Source organism: Cibotium barometz, chromosome 10 (genome assembly GCF_041138505.1).
Source record: "Cibotium barometz isolate CiBa-2024 chromosome 10, ASM4113850v1, whole genome shotgun sequence".
Taxonomy (NCBI): domain Eukaryota; kingdom Viridiplantae; phylum Streptophyta; class Polypodiopsida; order Cyatheales; family Cibotiaceae; genus Cibotium; species Cibotium barometz.
Window position 1 is genome coordinate 51,599,891 of NC_141055.1, and position 9,758 is coordinate 51,609,648.

Below are 9,758 nucleotides of genomic sequence, written 5' to 3' on the forward strand. Positions count from 1 at the left end.
TTAAATGATAGAAAAAATATCTTTAGATATTTTATGTGGTTAAATCACCAAATTGGTATTTACCCAAAAATAGATTAAATGAAAGAAGAGTATTTTCATTAAAACCCAATATTCTCTAATAAAACCATTTCTTAATCTACTATCAAAAGAAAGAATGAAATTCACAAAGTTGGAATTTTCTACGATTAAAAGTTCAGTAGTTGTTTATATGAGAAAATCCTTGTTAGAACTAAACTAAATAATTTTGGTTACGAGAGGGACGGATAGTAAACCTACTTGTCCATCTCTCGATCTGAATCAAGCAAAAACTTTGTGACCAATTCCAATTCCTAAATACAAAGAATAAACTACCGTTGAATTAAACTAGTTTTCCTTTGACCAAAATCACCAAGAATCTAGTTGGACAATTAGTCAAATGATGAGTAGATTACCCTGATGAGAGATCAAGGATTCTCATTATGAAATTGGGAATTAAGGAAAAAGGGGTTTCGTGGAACGAATCTCAAACTAGGAATTTTACTTGCATAGGACCTCTGTTTTTCATTTAAAGGACTGTTTTACGCCAGAATGCTGGAGGAAGCATTTGGCATGTGTTTTTACTAAGAGGAGGTTGGGCGGGGAGTCATCAAGGGGCGAGAGAAGTTTTTTCGGTAATACAAGAAAGTCCACATCTGTAATTGTCTCTTTCTGGGCATTTCATGAACATTTTGGCTACGTAAGAAGTAATCAACTATAGAAACATCGTCTTATGAAGTTGAATACAGCACTAAAAAGATGCAGGGAGGAAGATAGATTGCACTCTTGCAAGCGCACACACTCACACAAACCCTAGAAGAGAACACACAAGATGAGAGGCTGAAAGTTTGTTGTTCTTCTTCTTCTCAACAAATGAGTTCTACGAACAAGATAAGGGAAATACAACATAAGTACTAAAGTACTATGTATATGCAGTTCATAATGTGAACATGCTAAGTGAGTCAGATGACAAGATAAGTATGCCGTAACTCAGTGGACTAGTAAGCTGATGTATTCCAGTTGTAGAAACACTGGCGAAGATCTATCATGTTAGCATCCTACCAAACACGCCAATGATGTAAGTGGCAGAAATGGTCACCCAGGCATATCATAAGTGTTAGCTCATGTTGAGCATCCATGGGGGCCCATCACCTAAAAATATGTAAGTATAGCACGTGAGTTCAAATGAAGGGGTTTCTTAATTTAAAATTTTAAGATAAATTTAGAGAAATACAGTTATAGAAGGAATTTTTTTAATCAATTTTGAAAAAAACATCCATAAGTATATAAAGAAAAAGAGATCATTTTATTCATAAGAAATTCACAGCTAAGGAGTTTTTTAAATAACCCTTGAACGCACGTGATACATAGGGTTTCTTAGTGGTGCACGTAACCATTAATGATTCAATCAAATATTCCTTCAAAACATAAACAAAAAAGAAGGAGAGACTGAGAGAGAGAGAGAGAGAGAGAGAGAGAGAGAGAGAGAGAGAGAGAGAGAGAGAGAAGTATTTGCAAGAGGTCAAAATGTCCAATTAGACCAAATACACAACATAAAGGCCATGGAGGTCTTCAACTAAATTTGTTGTTTCCAAGAAAAAAGTCGGAAAGTAGCTATAGGTGCTATGATGTAGGTTTGGTAATCCTACAGTTTATTGGGTGATTTTCAAGGGTCTTGTTTTTTATTATGATCCATTGGGTCTAGACAAATGCACTAAAACTGCATTTAGGCATACTTGAATTTGATGCATTACATAAATTTTGTGTATGTTAAGTTGCACTCTACTATAGACCATACGAAAATAAGTTAAAAATGTACCAATAATTTTTTTTAATTTAATCTTGTTTGTAATGTATTTTAAAAAATATTTTTTTTTGTTTTTTGTTTAATTCTATATCTTAATAATATTTTATTGAATCTCTTAGATAATTGAAGGCAAAATATACATGTTTAGTCTTTTCAAGATGAACATAAATAAATACACTATAATATTTAAGTTTTAAAAGACCTTTACTATTTAATGTGTGTGCATGCACTACAAGCCATTGGGGGCTCTAGCGAGGGGGTTTAAATTATCTAGCGTCACTTATACGATGACAAATACATCGCTTAAGCGACGTATTGTGGCCTAAATGACGTCTAAATTTTTTTAAAAAACTCGTCGCCTATACGACGTTTTGGGAGTTGTCGTTTAAGCGAACATCTAAAATGACTGTTTTAGCGACGTTTGCATACTGATATGCATCGCTTAAGAGATGGCTAAAAAATTTATATCCCCGACCCAACCGCGGGAGAGAGATTTGTTTATTCGACCTGTGAAAATACTTGTGGCCAGGCAACTTCAAAACCGTCCAAGCTGCTGTGAATAGCATCTCCAAAACCAACAAAAAACGTGTCATCATCTACATCAAGGCAGGTATCTACAGGTGAGTGAATTACATACAATGCATTTGTATATGTGTGAAGTGTACGCTCTATATAATACATCCAGAGAGGTAGAGATGAAGAATGCCAAGGCCTCCTTCACATCTAGGAAGGCTAAGTCTATCCCAGGAAAGCCAGGCTAAGGCCTTTTTGTTAGAGCTAGCATTTCTCCATACAAAGTCTCTTCCAGGCCTTACAATCCTCTACTAATGAATTTTTCCTAAATCTAACACTAGGCAAATATATCCCCAACATAACAGCATATATATTGTCATATATATACCTTCCCTTGATAAAGCCATGTTGTTTCTTAGATATGATGACTTGAAGTGCTGATGGCAATGGTTTTGGCCATAATTTTGTATATAACAGTTACCCTCTAGTGATTAAATCTATCACAAACATTTTGTTTGGGAATGATTTTCACCAACCTTTCCTTCAAGTCCTTATCCAAATTGCTTGTCCTACAGATTTTCAAAACAAATTCCTTTAAGGATGGTCAGAAGGCAATGAAGGATTCTACAGATAAACCATCCCACCCAGGTGATTTCTCTCTTCCCATCTTTAAAATGGCATCCCAACATTCCTCTATCTTAATATTTCTCTCCATCCATCTAGCCCTATCTATTGCTAATTTGTTGTAGAAATTTGGCATCATTTTTTAGTAATCCTCTTTGAGACTGAGGGTTATTAACTCAAAACCTCTACCCATTTTTTGGCTATTAACCTAATCCCCTCTATCTCTGAATCATTTTCATCCAAAACCCTCTCCATAATCTCCTTACCCCTCTTCCCCTCAGTCAACTTAAATAGATACCCATTTGACTTCCTTTTGTTATTAAAGGTTTTCCACTTGTTTCTAATTTCCTCCCTGCTACTACATTTCTCATCTTCACTCCTCAACCTAGCTTGACATTTGAAATACCAAGTAGCCTCCTCATCAGTAAATTTCCCAATCTCCGTCTTTTTCTATAGAGTTTCTACAAGATCACCCCATCTCCTTCTTTCCTGTCTTTTTTCCTGAACTCTCAATTTCCCAACCCCACTAATTATATCCTGCATTGCATTGGAAAAAATCTTCCATGATTCTTGTATAGTGCCTCTCCTCTTGAGTCTCTCAATTGCATCTCAGTTTGTCTAATAAATAGTTCATCCTTGAGTAATAAATTGTTTACCCTTAGTTTCCTAGTAGGAAACTTGTTTAACTGAGCTTCTTCACAACCCATTACGTGTTATCCCCATTTTAGAGGCATATGGTCATACAGTGCAGTACTGGAATCCACATTTTAGAGGCATATGGTCATACAGTGCAGTACTGGAATCCACATTCAATTTGAGAGTGTGAGGAACCCACACATCTTGTTGACTAAAAAAGACCCTATCTAATCTTGAAGATGACCCAAAATATTCAAGAGTAAAATAAGTATGCCCAAGATCCGATCCCCATTCACCCATATCCCACCCATCCCTTAAACCCATTCTCCCTCTCAGATCCTCCCACTTGATCTTCTCCTATCCCATCAAAACAATTCTACCCCCACACCTATCCCTATGTTTCTCAACCATGTTAAAATACCCCATAAGGATGCAATGACCCTGAATATTTAGGTTAACTATCCATTCCCACATCCCACTTCTGACTTTATGATTATGAGCCCCATAAGCATTTATTACCCAAGCTCTCTCCCCTTCTAGAAGTATTTCTACAACCAAAATTCTACCATTAGGACGATTAGCTATGATGTTAGGTTTCAAACTGCTTTTAATAATAGTCATAACTCCACTATTCTCTCCATTCACACCCCCATACAACATCACTACCCAATCCTTAAATTTATCTTTCCTCAAAATTTTAGACCCGTATAAATTATGCACTTGAATAGCCAAAATGGATAGACCCCACTCTTTGACTAAGCCCCAAAAAGCAGTGTTTTTCTTTTTATCTTTGATTCCCTTGACGTTCCTCATGCACCGATTAATTTTTAATGCCTCACTCATGTTAAAGCAGTTTCAAGCACCATTTCTACCTCCTTCCCACTCCACCCATGATCCCCCTCCTTCTGAATTTCTTTCCAAGCTTCATCCCCTTGTCAATTAAATTTTTGAACAGAAGAAGTCCCGTTGTCCTCCTCTCCTAACAGGTTAAAAGGATTCAAATACACCAGAGGACTTAAATTGATATGCGTCGCTTAAGAGACGGCTAGAAAATTTATATCCCCGGCCCAGCCGCGGGAGAGAGATTTGTTTATTCGAGGTGCACGCGGACAGAGGGTCTCTTGGACTAACAAATAGCAGGGGAGCTACTACAAGGCAGCTAGACTTGACAAGGTTTATGTAAATTTATGCATCAATTTGAATGCCTATCAATGGACCTATAGATTCAAATCTATTTGGGTCTTTTCTAGTAGCTCCAAACATGCTTGTTTTCTCGGGCTTATTCTGCACAAAGTAGTTTGGTCTGGCTAGAGAGCTACAAGAGTGGGGGTTTATAATGGCATTTGCTCTAGGTGTGGCAAAGGTGTAGAATATTTAATGCATCTATCCATGAATTGTGAAATCAATAAGAAATTTCTTAACATCTTGCATGATTGCTATCCCCTTCTCATGGAAAGAGATACTTCTTGGTGAATGTAGGCATATGGATCCTATTCTATGGAATAACATTGGGAGTAGTCTTCTGTGCCATATTTGGAAAGATAGGAATTCTAGTGTCTTTGGGAAAGGGTGTACTAGTCACATTTATGCCTTTGTGACTAACCTAGAGCTATTCGCTCTATAGGCTAAAATGGCTATTAAAGAAGCTCGTGAGATGAAGACTCCAACATCCACTCGATGATAAAGAAATACAAATGGTAGGAGTGGTAGGTTAAGCTGTCAAAAATTTATGCCTCCACAAGGCTCATTTGTAACACGCGGAAGCTCTGGGAGTCTTCTTTCAGCCCTAAACACTCTTGGAAACCATCTGATGCAAAACGCAGATATAGAGAGAGAGTAGAGAAAGAGAGAAGTGCTGGAAATTCAGTATATTCTATGGTACAAAAAGGTACCTAAATCTGTAGCCATGGGCTGCCTTACATAAAAGGTGGTAACACACCAAAAATCTGTCCCCTATGGGACCCCTAAAGATCCAAACCCCTAGAGGGAGTGAATGAGTTCATAAATGCAATAAATGCATTTTAATACGGCCGACTAGTTTTTCCTTCTAGCCGACTGGTCCTCCTTTTTGCGCTTGCTGTTGCCCCTGTCCTCTGGTTCACAGCAGCCGACCACCTCACTGAGCAGCTGCCAACAGCCTTGTGTGTAGCCAGCAACCCTTTTTCCTGCACCCGACAGCCATCTGACCTTCAGCTTGTTCTCCACGCCTGTCTCTAGTCTACACTGCCTAAAGTGCTCTGTGCTCCATCATCCTGGTTCATACTCTTTATCTGGCTGCCTCTTCCGGATTTAGCCTTGAGAATGTCCATGGCATCTATGATGCACATGACATCCCCCTCTGCTAAACTTGATGACGGGATTCCAACCTGCTCTTGGATGACTGTCATCATCCCAATCCTGTCCTGAAGTCCCTCTGTCATCATCCATCCCTGGTAAACTTTTTTCTCTGAAAACCCAGCCTGTTCTCCAAACCACTCTGTCTCTGACGAAGATCTATGCATCTGTTTTCCTCTAGTCCACAATCTGTTCCTGCCCTGACTCTCGTCTTGGTCTTCTTTCCTGAGAAATGAGTCTGGCACTCTCACATCACCCTTGGGGAGGATAAACCTCCCTTGGGACCGTTGCCTGAGAACCTATCTGGCTCACGGAACTGCCATCCCCATCTGGCACTGTGGAACACCACCAACAAACCTCCTGGGAGTTCTTCCCGATTCTGTGCTCCTTGCCTTGGGCTTCGTATCCGTGTACTTTCCTCTACCTTGGACCTGTACACCATCATCTTGGACTGATTCAGTGTTTAGCTTTGCTGAGCCTGATGCTCTGATACCAATGTAACACGCGAAAACTCTGGGAGTCTTCTTTCAGCCCTAAGCACTCTTGGAACCATCTGATGCAAAACTCAAATATAGAGAGAGAGTAGAGAAAGAGAGAAGTGCTGGAAATTCAGTATATTCTATGGTACAAAAAGGTACCTAAATCTACAGCCATGGGCTGCCTTACATAAAAGGTGGTAACACACCAAAAATCTGTCCCCTATGGGACCCCTAAAGATCCAAACCCCTAGAGGGAGTGAATGAGTTCACAATGATGAGCACACTAGCTTTTTATATGTGTCTTAGACACTTGGTATGACGGCCAGCCAGCTAAATGCAATAAATGCGTTTTAATACAGCCGACTGGTTTTTCCTTCTAGCCAACTGGTCCTCCTTTTTGCGCTTGCTGCTGCCCCTGTCCTCTGGTTTAGCTGACAGCCTTGTGTGTAGCCAGCAACCCTTTTCCTGCAGCAGCCGACAGCCAACTGACCTTCAGCTTGCTCTCCTCGCCTGTCTCCAGTCTACACTGCCTAAAGTGCTCTGTGCTCAATCATCTTGGTTCTACCCGGTTCATACTCTTTATCTGGCTGCCTCTTCTGGATTTAGCCTTGAGAATGTCCATGGCATCTATGATGCACATGACATCATTATGGTGGAGAATATCTTGGAAAGAGCTACTAAGATCCCACCACTAATGTTGATGGACATTTGCACGAATATAGTTTTTTAGGCATACATGTTTAATGTCACATTTGAGAATATTGTTGCTAACTGTAGGGGGACGCACACTTGAGAAGGGAGTAGCCAGGTATATAGAGGTAAACTTGGGAAGGCTTGCATCATAGTGCTTGGAGGATGGTTGGTATAACCCTTATTATAGCTAGACCAATAAATAAATTATTAAAAAAAATGAGATTCATTTGTTTAGTTCAGAGTTTTCAAAACCCAACAACTTACCTGTCTTTCACCCGATCATAAACTCTCTTTGTTCCGTTGAGATTGGCTCATGATCATTAACCCCCCGTTGCATACGGGTGTATAACCAATCCATGAAAGTAGGTACGTCCCCGTCGTTATTTACATTGGTTTGACATCTGGATCTCCTCTTTTTACGTCTGCCAACTCATTTGCTTGGAAGTTCCTTCTCGTACTCATCAACGAATTGTTGCATGCATTCGCTATTATAGACAATGAAAGTAGAAATATCCAATTTATCTTGGACCTTAAGTCGAAAAGGGACTCCCTTAGACGACTCATTTGTCCATACACGTGGAGCTTCAGAATCGATTTTCTCAAGGTATTCACAAACGTAATACATGCATTTTTCAAGCATCCATCCCTCCGCCATAGAACCCTCTGGTCTTGCTTTTTGACGTACATAACCTTTCAATACTCCCATAAATCTCTCGACCCAAAACATCCATCGAGTGCTCACAACACCAGCGAGCTCTATCTCATCCACTAGATGGATTAGAAGATGAACCTGGATATCAAAAAAGGAGGTTGGAAATTCCTTTTCCATTAAACAAAGAAGCTCTATACATTCACGCTTCTTTTGTGGAATTGACCCTTTGGCAATCTCTTTAGATGTAATCCATCTATCAGTAAAAGAAAGAAGATATTGGAGATTTTTTTGAATTAAGAAGATATCAAATAAAATTTTATACTAAAAATTAATGACCAAAAAATACCTTGCAACCGATCCAAGGCGATATATTACATCTCGGACTCCTCTTGTAGTACATCCATCAATAACAAGGGGTAGAACATGCTGCATACATGATTAATCCGATCAACAAAACATGCAAGAAAATAAATACTTACAAAGATCTGGATAGATTTACCTTCACAAAATTTTGCCAATCATGTGTTTTTAAACCAAACAAGCTCTCTTGTCATCTAGAGTGAACATGTTTCGACAAGATGCTCCATATCCTGTAGGCGTACGAATCGACTGAATCTTCCTGTTGATAGTCTCCAGCTCTTCTGTCTTGAGCACCCATGGGGCAGGCTCGTAGGTTGTCTCACGTCGAGTTTCATATCATAAAGTGGCCATAGATTGGGCTTTGAGTTTTGATCCTTTAAGTCATTTCTTGCTGCCGCTGTGTCTTTCAAGCCAACGAGGTGTTGCCATAACAAATGACCAACGTTCTTGAATATGTGCATAGGATCAAGAAGATGACATATCCTCAAATCCTTCCAATATTCCAAAGTATACCAAATCGAAGGACTTTGAGCTAGAGCACGTTTTCCTCTCACTCACTTCTTTACAGCGTCTCATCATCGCCGCTTATGATCTCCGACTCCGGATCGATAGCGGGTCCAACAGTCCACTTTAGATACCAATCCTTCGGTGTCATTGGTATTGGACATCTCCCTTCTTCTACCTTTCCATTAAAATGTATGGTTTGCCTTCTGTCTCATAGATAATGATCTTCAGATAAAAATCGTCTATGTCGAAGATATATATTTTTGTTAAGGTTTTTGCTATAAGTCGATCTCAACCAATCACCACAAATTGGACAAGCTTTATAACCCTTGGTACATATCCCTGCATGGAAAACATAACAAAGATGATTAGCGCAATGAACATCGTACAAACGTATGAGACAATATATATATTTAAACCATTTACCTGAGCAAAACCCATATCCTGCAAAGTCGTGGATAGTCCATGCTAAAATTCCACGAACAATGAACTGTCTTTGACCGATGCTTCTGGACATATCCATGACATCAATCCCTCTCCACAAATCTTGAAGATCGTCGATGAGAGGGGCCAAAAAAACATTCAGATCTTTAACTTGTCGTTTTCTCGGAATTAAGAGTGAGAGCATTAAATGCTCTTTCTTAATGCTGAGACACGGGGGTAGATTATAGTTAATAACTACCACTGGCCATGTAGACCATTTACTTGATCTCATTGAAAATGGATTCATGCCATCTAATGCTACACCCATCTTTAAATTGCGTGGTTCTTTTGCAAAATCTGGCCATCGCAAATCAATATGCTCAAATGCAGGACTATCGCTGGAATTCGCATTACTCCATCTTTGCTCTTGATCTTTGCTCTTGTGCTCCGCTCCCCATGTCATAAGCTTAGCTAATTCCGGGCTTTGGAACATATGTTTTATACGTGGAACCAGGGGAAAATGTCTCAATACCTTTCTAGGGACCTTACCTTTCTCCTCTTTATATAACGAGGCGTTTGACATTTTGGACACGTCACACCGTCCTCGTACTGACCTCTATATAAAATACAATCGTTGGGACATGCATGTATAGAAGAATAGTCAAGTCCAAGACTACTTATCATCTTCTTCACCTCATCATGTGATGCAAGAAGGGAA

At 39.4% G+C, this 9,758-nt stretch overlaps 1 pseudogene; it reads right to left on the bottom strand.

Annotated features, from left to right (window-relative positions):
• Window positions 1-7,531: 7,531 nt before the first annotated feature.
• LOC147635037 (uncharacterized) lies at window positions 7,532-9,503 on the bottom strand (annotated as a pseudogene).
• Between the last annotated feature and the right edge of the window lie 255 nt (window positions 9,504-9,758).